The 15467-nt window shown below is 47.8% G+C and overlaps 1 pseudogene; it reads left to right on the forward strand.

Moving 5' to 3' along the window:
* Positions 1 to 4381: 4381 nt before the first annotated feature.
* Positions 4382 to 15239, forward strand: LOC149353965 (ubiquitin-conjugating enzyme E2 S-like; annotated as a pseudogene).
* The last annotated feature ends 228 nt before the right edge of the window (positions 15240 to 15467 follow it).

Genomic DNA, 15467 nt, shown 5'->3' on the forward strand with positions numbered 1-15467 from the left:
AAGTGGAAACAACCTACGCCCAAAATCTCGCTTTCGTTCTGGTTTCGCTTATATAAATTATATGCCACCGACTAGCTGTGTAGCACACGCCTGACATCCCCGTCGGACAAAAGAACGGCCGCGAATTTTCTCTACGCTGCTCCATTGGGAGGCAACCACCTCTTGCCCTATACCCTATCTCAACTCGGTACGCCAATTCAAGACGGAAATCGGCTTCAAATTTCTTCGAAGGCTGGCCGCTAATGCATACCACGCTTCTGTGAATAAAGATTTCTTCTTTCTGCTCGCAAACTGCTGCGGATATCAAAGTATGTAGGCGCCTGCGAGGTGCCACTTACTCATGAGGACGGGAAAAAGCAGCCGAGAGCCCCGTCCGAGGACAAGCGTGCGCCGTCAGGCGGGTCCTCCGGGTCGGTCCACCTCCAGCACGTTGGTAGTTGTAGTGGTGGTGTTCGCGAAATGCTCAGGTGAGTCACGCTCGCTGAGATCGCGAAGGGGCAGCTCGGTGTCCATTGAGTGCAAGACAGACGTCCTGCTCCGCGTTCCCCACCGAGCCCAGCCAGCGTTGTTCGCTGCGCGAAAAATGTTTGCATATGAAATGTAATGTTTGCAGAATAAAAGGCAACGAAATCTGCACATTGCAAACACCCACGCTCAAGGAGCAGAATGTCAGTTACGCGGCACAAAAGTGAATAGAAGCGCAGTTTTTTCTTTATCATAAAAATGATCAAAGAAGTGCAATTTAACAGCAAATCGAAAGACAATAATAACCATACTATACACCCAACTGGTCTTGATTCTGATACCGGCTGGGACTTCCCTGCACGTGAAATCTTTCAGAGAGAGGTCACCTAAACGCCGGTGTGCTGAAAGCGCTGGTTGCAGGCTGAACTCTATAGCTAGAATATATACAACCTAGCGTTCCTCCCTCAATTTTTTTAAAAACAATACCAGCCCAAAATAGCTTTAAATCGTACGCTTAATTTTGAGGCCGGAGGTTTTTTTTTCCCAGAAAAGCTTACTAGCCTAATACAAATCATTCAATACAAGCCATTTCGGGTTCACAGCGGCACCCGTAATGCGTTACGACTGCCGCGTTCATTCTCCCGTAGCCGGGACCGATAGGAAGGCGGAAACGAGCTCCGCCGGGTGCTATGGCACCTGCTGAGCAGAGCGGACCGTTGAGGAGGAGGAGGAGAGCCTCTTTAGCCACAGCTGGCGTAGCGAGGAGGACGGGGAGAAAAGGAACGATGAAGGATTGCGGCGTTCGGGTAGGCAGGAAGGTCGCTGTGAAAGAAGAGAGAAAGAGGGGCCGCAGCATGCCGTGGCTCAGGCGACTTGCTCGTCGCGGAGGGAGGCGAGAGGGACAGGATGAGACGGTGGTTACACGAGGGCGAGGTGAGGACCGCTAGACACTGTGGTGGAGCGCATCACGTAACAGGAGACGCAGCAGCTTCCTGAAGCTTGCGAACACTGCAAGGAGTCAGCTGTGGAGTTTAATGCCGCATTGGCGACGTGCGAAAAAGATTAAACCGTGACGGATGTTCGAAAAAGGTGCGTGTTGTAGGATGCTCGTAGGATAATCTCCATTCCGACGGAAAAGTAGATAGTGTGTTGATATCTTATCTCAAAGTGCGAGACCACACCGCTAGCATAATTGTGGCTCATGAATCGGCGAAGCTCACTAGCTAAATGAGTTTCAAACATTATAGAGCTTTGGCTAAGTACCTAAGCGTGCTAGACACAAACGACTAAAAGCTAAGCAGCTAAACATCCCCGTAAAGACAGCCTAAGAGAGAGAGAGAGAAACAACTTTATTTGCTCGAGCTAAATACGACGTCTGCTTAGACACCGTCGATGGGAGTGGTTCCCTCTTCACGGGACCCATATGCATCCCTGGCCGCCTGGCCCCTGGAGATCAGGACGAGCTGGTCTTCCACGGCGGGGCTGATTAGCAAGGTTTGGTTTGGTTTATTGGGGTTTAACGCCCCAAAGCGACTGAGGCTATGAGAGACGCCGTAGTGAAGGGCTCCGGAAATTTCGACCACCCGGGGTTCTTTAACGTGCACTGACATCGCACAGCACACGGGCCTCTAGAATTTCGCCTTCGACGAAATTCAGCCGCCGCGGCCGGGATCGAACCCGCGTCTTTCGGGCCAGCATGATTAGCAAGGTCTCCCATCGCTCGTCAAGTAGGTAAATATGCGCGAAATAAAAAAACAAAGCAAAGTAGCAATTGCGCTTCAGGATGACGCCTGGCGTGTATAAAATGTCTCTAATTATTTTTGTGCCAGCACTACCACACTAGTCACAAACTTGCGCCATACTGTCCTTACCTGCCAGAAACGCTGCTCATCCTAACCAGCTTCAGCTATTTTATGCGCTAAGCCGGTAAGCTCAGCTCTACTATTTGTTTCCAATGCAGCACGCAAAAGATAGCTCTGTTCCTAATTTAAACCAATGTGCAATCAAATTAATTCTGTACCGAATATTAGAGGAAGTTTCGTGACATCTCAGTGCTATTGTCGGTACACAAAACTCACCAGAAAGGCCATCGATGTCAAAGCCCCGTAGTGGTGGCTATGAGGACGGCTGACGGCTCTGCCATGCTGGGCGGCTCCGGTGCTTGGAGCTGGAGTGGCCACTGGGTCAGAGCTCTGTGGCTGTGGCCGAATGCGCCTCCCTGTCCTCCGTGTTTGCTGTCGGAGAGTAGGACCGGAACGAGGGGTACCTCGGCGAGCCCGATGGTGGTTGGGCACTCACAGTACGGCTTCGCAAAGGGGAAGCTGCGTCCTGAGTTCCCGTGGTGGCAGCCCGAATCCCGTCCAGCGGCGCGGCTCCAGCATGTTGCAGCCAGGATCTTCAGCTCTGTAGGCGGTGGAGAGGGCGGCTTATCAGTCGGAGGGGTCTTGAAATGGGCAAACTGCATGGCCACGCCTCGCGAATGAGGGAACACTAGGCGTAGTGTCGGCGTTCGAATCATCGAATGCTGGAGGGGGAGGCAGGACGAGTGCGCACGAGCAATTCTGCCTTTTATTCTCCTTCATCTTCTTTGTGGGGCTTCACCAAAGAAAAGCGCTCCTCGGACGACATCGGCAGCGTTAATATGAGAAAGGAATTCTTCTGTTGACGTGCACATGCGAAACATTATGAAGTAGAGAGAAAGAGATTTTACAAGTGGTAGGAAAACCGAAAACATCCTGTTTCGTTAATGTGTCATATGCACTGACTTTTGACCGCAAAACGCTGAGAAATATTTTTGAACCTAAAAATTTTTGCCTTGAAAATACGAATGACTAAACGAATAATTTCTTACATGTTCTCAACTCTAATCATGACGTCTTGGTAACAAGTGATGCTGGAAAAGCGTTGTTTTTGAAATTATTTAGGGTTATGCAAAGCAGTGCATATTGCCGCGAATCTTTGTAGGGTTTGTTTGTTGTGTTTATTTCTTCATGCTTCAAGGCTGCCGGCACGCCGCTTTATCACTTCGCTTGTGACGCAAGACGCGCCTAGAATTACCTCGATTGATCGCGTCCTGACGGGCCGATTCTAGTTAGCGCCAGAATGTTCTAGTAACTTGTATAGCATTATCTCGAAGGTTCGCTATCAGCTTTAAAAAGAGCACGGCCGACAGCGGCGGTCATTCTGTTCGACCACCGCCGAGCACGCCAGTTGCTACGCCGCCGCCGAGTGATTCAGTTCTTTGCGGGCGCAAATCAGCCCAAATAAAGAGTTTCGTTTCGAAGACATTCTCGCTGTTTTTCTGTTCGCCGGACTGTAGTCACCACTACGCGACAATATTCACCTCAGATACTTTTTTTTTTCTTGAAAACATCCTTAAGGAGACCTGCGGCGCAAATGCTGCCAAACCTGCAGAATGATATGGGGGTAGAAAGCGCATCAGGAATAAAAGAACGGAGATGCTTGGTGCGACCGAATCGGCCAGTGGCTTTTTCTGCGCAAGAAGCAGCAATGGTGCAATGCTTAAAGGATGTATCTAAAAAGTCAGGATCGATATGATGAAAACGGTATAAGGATATATTCGCGCTTCGGATTTTACAGAAAAATTGATTCGTCGGATTTCATGCCCGCTAATTACAACCCTTAGCTTTATTTCCGCACAGTTTAATAAGAACGTCCTTTTTTTCCGAAGAAAATATTTGTGAGCAGAGAGACAGAGAATAGGTGAGCAAGAAGGAGGGCTTCCCGCCATAAGTACCGCGGGTACACAGTTAAAAGAACATCTGATTTAATATTCTAACCTCCACGCCCTGGTCTCCTCGCATGAGGAAGAGCTTGAATTCTGATCGCCCGCGCGCACGCTTGACACTTCATTTTTAGAGCGTTAAGCTATTCTCGCGTTTCGGGTCTCAGCGTTATGCGTTATAACGCAAATCATAACCCAGTGGTTGCCATGGTAAGCGAAATGTGTACATCGTCGGCCTAGCGTTTGTCCCAGTGTATTCGGGGTGGGGGCTTACGATTTCGCGTTTCGTGCAGCATAAACACATACTAGTTAAACTGCAGTCTAGCTCATTTCATAGATTTGAAGCGGCGACTTATTTTAGGAGTGATGACGCTGATATTTGATCGCTTACTCAGAGTCGGCTCTTTTTCGGTCCCTATCTGGAAAAAATGCACCTTAAGGAAATAAACACAATTCAGTATTTGGCAGAAAAATTCACGGCAGTAACAGTTAATATACTACCGCTTATAGTCGGCACACAATACAGAGCAGTGGGCACCTACTATGATCATCTGGCTTGCAAAGATAGCAGAGTGATACCAGAAAAGGAAACGATGGATCGTCCACAAGACATATATCTGGTGTGTGTGTGTGTGCGCGTGTGTGTGTGTGTGTGTGTGTGTGTGTGTGTGTGTGTGTGTGTGTGTGTGTGTGTGTGTGTGTGTGTGTGTGTGTGTGTGTGTGTGTGTGTGTGTGTGTGTGTGTGTGTGTGTGTGTGTGTGTGTGTGTGTGTGTGTGTGTGTGTGTGCTTAATTCCACTTTCGCTACCGGAAAGATGTCTAATTCGTTTACACCACTACGTGTGTCAGTGTGGTCCTCATTGTTTAGAAAGTCTTATCCGTACCGGTAATAACATTGTCCTACGTGTCTCTTTAGGTGCATGTCTGATTTTTTTTTATGTCTGGCTTCCCTCGGGCGCTGTTCTGGTACCTATTTTTACAGAATGCTCGTTTCTCTCATGTATATAACACTTAATTGTTTATCTCGTTCTCCTTAACCTTATTGATTAGCTCTCACAGCTCCGCCAGTTCAGTTCTTTCCATTTCCTTTGAAGTCTTCGTGCTTTATTCGTTTCTTAATCCACGGCTTTCATCCTGAAAGGGGATGAAATTTGTCTAGCTTACCTACACCTTACATCTATTGCGCACTCCATAGTGGCGGTTCTGTGATTATCAATGATCGTCTGGGCCCCAATGTCGTCAGCCTAGGTTAAAGCGTATGTGTATCTCCCACTCGCCGCTAAGTGATTGATGGGCTTTTTGAAGTCTTCAGCATATTCATTTCTTCCCTTACTATAATAACGCGTGAACTATAATGCAGAAGAACTATAGGAATTATATTAGCACGGAAACGCGTTAAACCGTAAAGTACTGCAGAGAGAATTGCCTCTGCTGGCAGTGCGTACGTCCGACGCCGTAAGAGATGCTGTTGGCTAGGCCTCCGTCTTCTCTTCCCCCAAACGAACCGAGAACGTCGAAAACTTTCCTCCGCAATGGCTGCGCCAGCTGTCGCGGTAGCTCTGCAGGGAACTTCGGCAGCAGCCCTAGGGCATCCGAGTCATTGTCAAAGTGAAGACGCACCGACATAGCGACCATCATCGAGGCACTTCAAGGCTCTCCTACCTTAGGGGTGTATTCAACTTATGCCTAGTGCTGGCCAAACATTTTCGTCGTCGCCGCCGCGGGTCTTAATGACGACGCGCCTCTCTCAACCCAGTGTGGCCTGTGTCCGCGGTCGAGAACTGCGTAAACACGATTAAAAAGAAGGGCTGAAAGCCCGACCTGGGCCTCCAGGAAATCCTGCTCACCATCAAGTGCCTGCTCTTTGCACCCATCCCGGAGTCTGGGTTGAACATTGAGGCTGCCGGGAGGTGGCTCGAAGCGTAGGACGACTCCTGCCGGCGGGCATGGCTGATCACAGAAAGCCACGCGCGATCCAAGCGTGGCTGCTCTCCAGGGAGCAAGGCCGTCAAGCTGACGAATGAGAAGATGCGCACAGTGACGCTGTTGTGATGGCCGAAAAACTGCGCCTTTCACCCTCTCCATCTTTCTCTCACAGACACACACATGCACGTACGCTTCTCCGTAAATATGATGCCCCGTACACCGGCATTTTCTTTTTTTCTCTCAGGTTTGACGATGTTTTCACGAGCATCTCTTATGAATAGCCAAGGCAAATTATTGTTTGGAATTCGTGTTTCTGAAATCATCATGGGCACTTGTGTCACGCGAAAAAAAAAAGCAACATTACAAACTTTCTATCTTGACAGCAAGGGCACTGCTTTAAGTGATGACATGTTTGGACCAATGCATCGGACAGAATCTGCTTGCGTGCGGACATAAAACATTCACTTTTACATTGCCTATTTGCATTGCTCTTTGTAGAAGAGTTCAGCCAGACGATCATTACAGCTTAAAGGCAAGCAGCCATTGGAATACCGGTGAACGATCTTGGCTGTACAACACTTTTTTCTTTGGCATATACGGCATTGGTGCAGTGCTATACGCACTGAAGAAGGCACCTGTTCTGACCTAATAAAACTGTTAATGAAATCAGCAGTTTAAAAAAGCCCATTCGAAGGCTGAGAAAAAATCATCGCAGTAGATAATAAAAACGATCAAAATGTTGCAGGCTTGGTGCTCTATCCACAATTTGGAGCTCTTGTTTGCAAGATCTTTCTTACGGGGTGGATCTTTCATACAAGCATACGCTGAAGAGGCATGTCCACAACATTGTGGTCACCGCGATCCCTGTTCTAAATCGTATAAATTTTTGTACATGCTTCTCGGGACCAAGGTAGTTTAAGCTGACACCCGTTTACCAGTACAGTGGCTTGGCGATGAATGTGGCAGCCGCTCCAAGCCAGCCAGCAGCTGAAGAGCTCTTGGATGTCTTGTGCCGGACGACTGCATCCTCTCGGATTGGACTCGCTGCCTCTGGAAGATAGGCCGGGAGATTTCCTTTTTGCTCTTTAGCTTCGGTATTGGCTGCACCTCCAAGGTCATCCTCTAGTAGAATGGCCTCGCTAGAAGGCCTGCCCGTTCTTTTGCTTGGCATTTTTGGAGCTGTGCTATTGGCCACCTGCATTGCCGACCTTGTTCCTGTGGACTTAATGGCTCGTATCAGCGCCTGCGGATGGTGGAACAGCACAATGAGGCGCATGGACAGCTGACGCTTAGTGGCAGAGAAAGCTAGAGCTGATCACGCTGCTTATAAGGTGACTGCTGTGAAACACTCTGTCAGGCATGTCTCCATGCAGGGGAAAGCGTTGGTGAGATGACCCGGTTTGGTGCTGTGCTGTCCAGAAAATTTTGCTCTTAACTATTTTGCTCATTAAAAGGTAGGGTGAAATGCTCATTCTTCGAAGCATTAGCCGTATAGAAGCCGAGCACCAGGCAAATACAAAGTGCATACCTAATGGAAACCGCTATATATATGCGGGGGCATCAGGAATCGAAACCCCCACCTACCACATACAAGGCGGATGCACAGACCACTAGGCCACCGTCGCTGAAGCCGGCTTTTCATCAGCTAGCATACGGACCTCTTTGCAAGTTTCTTCTGTTCCCTTCATTTCAGGATAACTAGTGTTTAGAGCTTGTTTTGTTTTTGAAAATTTGGCTGATTTTGTTTAACTCTTCAAAATATTTAAAATGGGCGAATTACAGTTCTATTTTTCTATGATATAACTTGGCGTGCCGTTGGGATCAAATGACGCTGTGTTTATTGTGGTCTTTTTGCTACCACGAGCAGTAGATTTTGTAGTAATAGAAGTCGAAATGTTGGCACTGAGAACTGTGCTTGGGGACCAAATTCACATAACCTTTAAAAATGTTGACACGACGATTAGTACTGGCTACTGTGAGATTCAGCTGGCGATGTTAAGATATTTATACTCAACTACTACTACACTTAACTACTACTAGGTATTTCCTCATTACGGAATGTTATGGTAGAATATATGAGAGAGACCTCACACTAGTATAGTTCTAGGCCACTCATTTTACTTTTCCACACATAGTCGCATTTCTTGTTGGTCTGCTCTACAGTCCGCAATTCAAGAAGCGCAGCACAGAAGGTAACGATCCCGTCCTCGGGCGGCGCGTTTCGCCGCCCCTTTCCCAGATCGACCGTGCACCATTCCTCCGCTGTGGGTATACCCTTCCTCCTCCTTCCACGATAAACACGCTCCGGATAGTTACCGCAAACGCCTCCGTACACTCAGGCAATCACCACTTCTTACCATACCCTCCTAACAGGGGAACCCTAATCATCCTTCTAGGGTAACTATCCTCCAATTCGCTATATTTAGGTTGTGCGGGAAAGTCAACTCAAGAAGCCTTCAAATTTGCATTTTAACGTTACGTATTTCTAACAACAATGAAGGTCATCAAGTCTGCAGTAAAACCTTCCTCCCTAAAAGAAAAATTTATATGTATATCTTCATTTAAGTCAATCAGTCGAATTGTTAATCTATATGCGGTACATATTGTTCACGTGTCTGTACAATCCAGCTCAATAAAAGGCACCGACGCATCTCTCGCAGTTTTTAAAGTAACCAACGGGGACGGTTAAAAAAATCCTCTTGTAAATTTAAGGTGCAGGTGAAAGGGAAATGTCTACCATGCTGTTTAATCATTCCCTACCTTTTTTCTTTTCGCTACAGCTTCACTGCAGTCAAAAGAAGTCTAAGCATTGGTTTAGTTTTGAGCCATGTTTTAAACAAAAGGATGTATGCCACAGTGCCAAGTGCACTCACTGAATAGGACTGGCGGTAGGCAAGAACGGCTCAATCAACGCATTCATGCAACTCGTAGGAAATATGGATGCAAATCTGCGAGAAACACCCTGCTTCTTCTCATAAGTGCGGACCTTTCAAAGGCTGTCTACATATGTTCACAGCACAGCTAGTCCATTAGCTTGTCACCTGTGTGCGACGCAGTGACTTCGACATGCTTCACCGCGCTGTGCTCGTGGCATATGACTGCGCACTCTCCGGTTTTCTGTTCCATATATTTTGCAGCAATTGCTCATCGAAGACCCTAATGGAGTGTGTTCAGGAGGGAGCCTTTAAGACGTCACTCACTCCGTCGAATTCCTGAAGCCACAGCAGCTCACAACTGGACCACTCCGTCTGAAGTTCATAGACCTTCTGTCTGACGCGCTCCAAACTGCAGTGGTCCCAGGGTCGTCTTGGTAACGGGTGGCACCGGCTGCACAGGCTGCCAGGACGAGGGCCGCCAATCCGTAAGGTGGGAATGCTTGCAGCGCAGTATTCCGAGCATCGTTCGTCGTCTGTACCAAAGACGCAACGAAATAGTCTATTGTGCTATCTGGCAGGTATTACAAAAGAAAAGTGCGGCTTAGTCTGAAAAATGTCTCAGGGCAATCATACAAAAGGAACGCTTATATGTGTACGTGCCACTTGCTCAGTTGTCGGCAAAATCAGGGACACAACGGAATACATTAGCCTAGAAGCCTGCCACATAAAGAAACTTGGCAGCGAGTGCATCAGCGAACCGTGTTTGTCCCTGCTCCCGGCTGAGATTGACGTTTTTAATGGAGCTGCCTGATGATTCGCTAGGAAGATAAACAAAAGTGTTTTTGTGTGTGATACATATACGCACCCGCGCACGCGTTCTGTTTTGCTAGCTGTTTTACAACGCTTGTTTTTTTTTCGTTATTTCTGCATTGTCACTATTTTTCTTTCGACCCTGCGGCCTGCAGAAGGTGTGGCCTTCCGCCAATAAAGCCAGTTGATAGTTTTCGCCTGTGTGTGTGTCACCTCTCATGTCCTTGTCTTTGCGGTACAAACCCAGTCTGCATGAGTAAATAGTTAAAAATGCCTTGCAACCTTAATTCACTTTTGACATCAACAACTCTATCGACCTGCAAACACGCCTACGGATGATATCATTTCGCTTCTGCTGGTTATGACCATGTCACTAGGTCACGTGACACAGGTGGCCCACTTGCCCCATAGGGTGCCCTTGAGGGAATTTTTTGTGCATGTTTGGCTCACGGCCAATCACGCCGGCAACGCCGCCGTAGCCGGCTTTTCAGCGACACGGGGCGGTGGGTGGAAGGACCCTAGGTTCTCGCGATTCCGCAAAAAAAATCTGACTTTACCTTTCTCCCTCCCCTTTCACAAAGAAAAAAAAGTGGTGGGGAGGGGGGGGGGGGCAAGTTGAAATGCATAATAAACGAATAGGTACAAGTTATTCAAAAGGCAACGCTTCAATGGAGCGCGGCACAGTCTAGCGAAGCAAATCTCCATTACGGTAATGCACGCACATCGCACAGCAGCAGCCGCGCCGTCATGATCCGTGCCGTCGGTGCTCGGCGTTTCGAGCTGTCCAGCTGCAGCACCCGTTTGCCCTTCTTTGCTGTCCCTACTTCGCTCAACTTCTGCAATGCCTTTTATTTCGCAGCGACCCGTACCTCCTTTCCGCATCCACACCCGCAAATATGCACTTGCTCGCCCCGCGTTTTGCTTCAAAAATTCCTTGAAAAGCGGGCTTCTCCTCACGCCTTGCAAGCCTAATGGCAAAGGTCGCTTTTGCAACATTGCACAGCTCGGAAAAGAAAAAAAACACTTGCGGTTTCTTTATGAGTTCATGGAATGTAAAACTTTTCGCCGCAGAAAGTGAATGGGCCCTAGCATATGACGTAAACAAGTCGGTGAATTACCTGCGGTGCTTGAGACGTGGCAGCGGATTCCTTTTGCAGCCGGCTCCATGTCGTCTGCCGCGGAATTTTCGGTGATAGCGCATTTGGCTGAAAATAGGCGCGGTAGCGTTTTTTGGGAGGCATGTTGGAGCACCTCCTTTGCACGCTTGTAACAGGCTTGTACAAGTAGATGAGGCGTTGGCTTGTATAATGTGCAAGAACGACACTGAAGACAGATGGAACGCACAGCCAAGGAGGCGACGACAGACTGCGCGGGAAATTCCGCGCGCCCGCCTCTCCTTTCCTTTTTTTGTTTTATAGCGTGCTTCAATGCGTGCCCGCCTCTCCCTAGCAAGGCAAACGCTACAATCTAGCCAAAAAGAAAGTGGCGCTTACAAAGTTAACTACTACATTTGCAACATATAATACAGATAATAACTCAATCTGTTTAGCAACGCGCTAAAGCTGTGTGCAGTCTCATCAGCAGGCAATTTTTTGTTTGACAAGACTGCAGCGCCACACACACCACTACGTTGTCAAAACATCATGTAGAGAGTTTGTTCCAACCGTTCCACCTTCCTTTTTGTTCTATACTGCGCGACGTTGGTGACTTGCTCCCGAGTGTGCATCAGTGCAATGGTGTTTTACGTATACGTAAAGTTTCTTCTTGACAACATAAATAAAGTCACATCATCGGTTCTTGTGAAAGATTTCCACCCAAAGAGCACGGAAGATTTTGCGGCGGGAAATATCTATCAGGTTTATTGGGAGGGGGATGAGAAAACAAAGGGCGGATACTACGACGCAGAAATCCTACAGATGACAGGTAAGAACACCTTTATTACTGTCTGAGTACTTTTGTAATTTCTACTTTGCGGCAGCTGTAGCTACCCGTGTATTTACGTAGGGCGTTGATTGATATTGAAACTTCATTCAGCCTCTATGTATGTACCGCCGTGAGCACGCTTAACACGGACGCTCGAGCGATTGTCTTTCACTGACGTTAGTGCCGCTGGGCGTCGGCCGCTGCGTCTGAGGCAAAATTAAAGTGGAAGCAGGGCACGAGCTGTCTCCAACGTCCGCAAACATACCGTGCAGTATGGTCTTGGACTCTGCGCCCAGCGCTCAGAGGCTGTAATATCAGTGCAGGACGCGCAAGCGAGCGTTCCTGTTAAGCGTGCTGACGGCGGTACAGCACTCGAATTTGCTTCTCAGGGCTATAGGAATGTGTTCTTGAGTTTTTCTGCCTTTCGTAACGCGCACCGCTGTTGTGCAGTTCTCACGTTCAACTTGCCGGTTTGCGAATTCCGTCCTGTTTGCAGCATGTTGCATGTTGATGGATGTAACGAAATTAATCTGGCAGTTTCCGGTAGATGGTAGAGTCGCCCGGCTGAAATTCCCCCGGCACCTCCATCAACTGGGCCTTGTGAATACGTTTTTTTTTCTCACTGGCGCCCCTCCAGGCATTCTTCAGTTGTAGTAATGAACTGTCTTATGTACAAGTGATGAGTGGCTGGTCTTCCCAGGGTGAACCCGTTGCTTTTTTTTTTTTTTTTTTGGGGGGGGAGGGGGTTGTGTGTATCACTTGGGACTAGTTCGGAAGCATAAAATGTATACTTCACTGCTCTCGGTTACAGCTCAGTTGATGACCATGTCCTAGCTACGTGTATTGAATATTAAAATGTGAAGGCCTCTGTAGCCGAGAAAGCTGCCAAATGTGACAGAGGTTCTCACGCCACACTAGGAAGGAAGTGTCGATTCTGCATTGTTTCTTGAAAATTGACATGAATGCGAAATTCTAGAGGCCCCGTGTACTGTGCGGTCAGTGCACATTAAAGAACCCTAGGAGGTCGAAATTTCTGAAGCTGTTCACTGCGGTATCCCTCATAGCCTGAGTTCCTTTGGGACGTTGAACCCCCATAAACAAAAAAACCTGGGGCTGTAGTTTCATATAGCAATGTTTGTTACTGCTGCTGAACAGTGGCGAAAATGATTCATTCTAAAAAAAAGGACAGACTACTCAATTGAGCAGCCAGTCTCTGATGAGTGTTGGGGGAATTCTGGCTGATGGCCAGATAGGCACTGTCAATTAAATAATTTAGAATAGAAGCTGCTGCAAAAGGCTTGGTGCAGGAAACATTATCTTGCATTTTATCGTTACAATCAATGTATGGAAAATTGTGCGAACATACCCCTAAAAGAGATTTCTTTTCTTCCCAGAATCCAAAGAAGAAATGGACCAACATATTTCTGGTCAACGACATCGTGGAGCAGTCGCGCGCCCCGCAAAACGCCCAAGAGACCTGGCACGGGATAAAGTATGTATGCGCAACTGAAACCCAAGCCCTGTAATGAAATGTGATGTTTAATAGGTTTTCAGTAACGTTGTGTCACATGCAAGCATTTCTGCAGTTTGCGTCCAAAGAAATTTAATTTTTTTTATAATGTTAAAGACAATATGGGTGAATATGTGTTTTGACACTGTGTTAACTACTGCAGGTTCGAAACATCAAAAAGTTGCGGATGCTCGCGCAGCAGGCCGCAACGGACGACCTTATGGCCAGTGGCACAGAGACAGCAGCAGAGAAAGAGGTGCAGAAGCTGAGAAAAGAAAATGAGGAGCTGCGCCAGCTGAACATCAAGCTGCAGCACCAGCTCTTGCGCTTCCTCTCAGCTGATGGTACACTCCTTATAATGAGTTTTTTTTCTGTATTTCCTGCTGTGCAAGCTTATTGATTAAATGTTTTCAGGTCACATAACGTGGGAAAATTTTTTGGGTGGTTTAAGAAGGAAGTGTGTGTGTGTTGGGGTGGGAGGGGGGAGGGAATAGCTTACGGCGCATATTGAAATCTGCGGACTGAAGAGCAACTTGCTCTCACTTTGAAGGATTTAACCTAGCCATGACTGCCGACAAATCTTTTTGTGTTACTCTTTTACTCTCTTCCCTTGCTTTAAAACACCATACCAATAACTGTTGTACCTGCTTCGGTGGCTGAGTGGTCAGGGCACTTGGCTGCTTAGCCAGGACACCTGTGTTCAATCCTGGCCGTGGTGGCGGCGCTTTGAAGGAGGCAGAGCACAAAAAGGGTCCGTGTACTCTGCAACGTCTGCATATTAAAAACCCCATGTGGTCAAAGTTATTCCGAAGCCCTCCACTGCGGTGTCCCTCATAGCCTGTGTGTCGCTTCGGGACATGGATTAATTGTAAATTGTGGCTAAGCCATAAATCACAATTTTTTATTTGTTCACAAAGTCAACACGCTAGTAGTTCACTCAGTCATGTTGGCTTGTTCAATAAGACCAAGCTTTCCATTAATGTCAGATCTTAAATTCATTAGCTCAGGTATTAGAAAAAAAAATAATAAATACCTGACAAAGCCATATCTAAACATGCAGTTTCTTGTGGGACACGAACTGATAGATTTTTTGGCACAGCAGTGAGCCAGCCGCAAAAAATCCCAAGCTATGGGAAGGAATAACGGGGGATAAGGTTGTAGTGGAGCTTATTTTGGAGGCACTTTTCGCACAGGTGCATGGCTGATTATGTTGGAATCGGTGTAACATCTACCACAAAACTGCGTCTAAACTTGAGTCGGTCATGAATCTGCAGTCGAATTGTCAACCAGCACATGCATGAGTGTGTATGAGGGCTGTTTGTGGAGTGCGAGGCGTTTACCATGGGAACAGGCACACAATATTATAAATATACGGGACATGTGCCTCGCGGCCCGCTCCTGACAAAGACTCAAGACTCGTCCTCTGTGGCTTCAACATTTCTCTTTGAAGCACTGAGGTGACCAACTTGCAATGCATTCTTGCAAAGAGCAGTAAACACAGGAGAGGACGCTGCAGCCAGGCAAGGGTTGTACTGCTCCACTCCGCACCGCTGAGGAGCGTTCTTTCAGTGTTGTAGTTTAGAGGCCTTGCACTGGATAAAGCGGGAGTGCTCCACATTGTACTCTTGAGGGTAGCTTAAGTATTGTCTGTTTTCTGCCTCAATATATAAAAAAATTAAGCTGTGCTCAAATTTCGCATTACAAAAACCATGATCGTTGGTGAAGTTATTTTCATTGGTCTACATCTGTGCCACCCTTTGCAGCACTGCCTGCTGCGTCTGCACCTTCCGCGGCCGTGGCGGCTGCATCTGCCAGTGCTGCACCTGCCCGTGCTGCTTTTGCCTCTGCTGCAGCTGCCCATGCTGCATTTGCCTCTGCTGCATCTGCACCTGCGGCATCTGCTTCTGTTCCACCTGCGACATTGGCACCTGCGGCATTGGCACCTGCGGCATCGGCACCTGCGGCATCAGCAGGTTCTTCACTGATGGCTGCTACATCGGCAGCTCCCTCCTCTCCGCCTGCAGCCACCTCTGAGCCTCCACCGAGCCCCATTCCTGGAGCCCTGGCTCATGTGGACTTCACAGAGTGCTTGGGTAGCCAGGAGGAAGGCCCCACCAGGGAAGGCACACAAGTGTGCACAGTAGCAGAGGATGGGAGGGTATGTTTAAAGATACAGCTTAATAATATTTAACATTAGTAGTAACGTTACTACT

The sequence above is a fragment of the Amblyomma mixtum genome, chromosome 3 (genome assembly GCF_055824585.1).
Source record: "Amblyomma mixtum isolate Tamu chromosome 3, ASM5582458v1, whole genome shotgun sequence".
Taxonomy (NCBI): Eukaryota; Metazoa; Arthropoda; class Arachnida; order Ixodida; family Ixodidae; genus Amblyomma; species Amblyomma mixtum.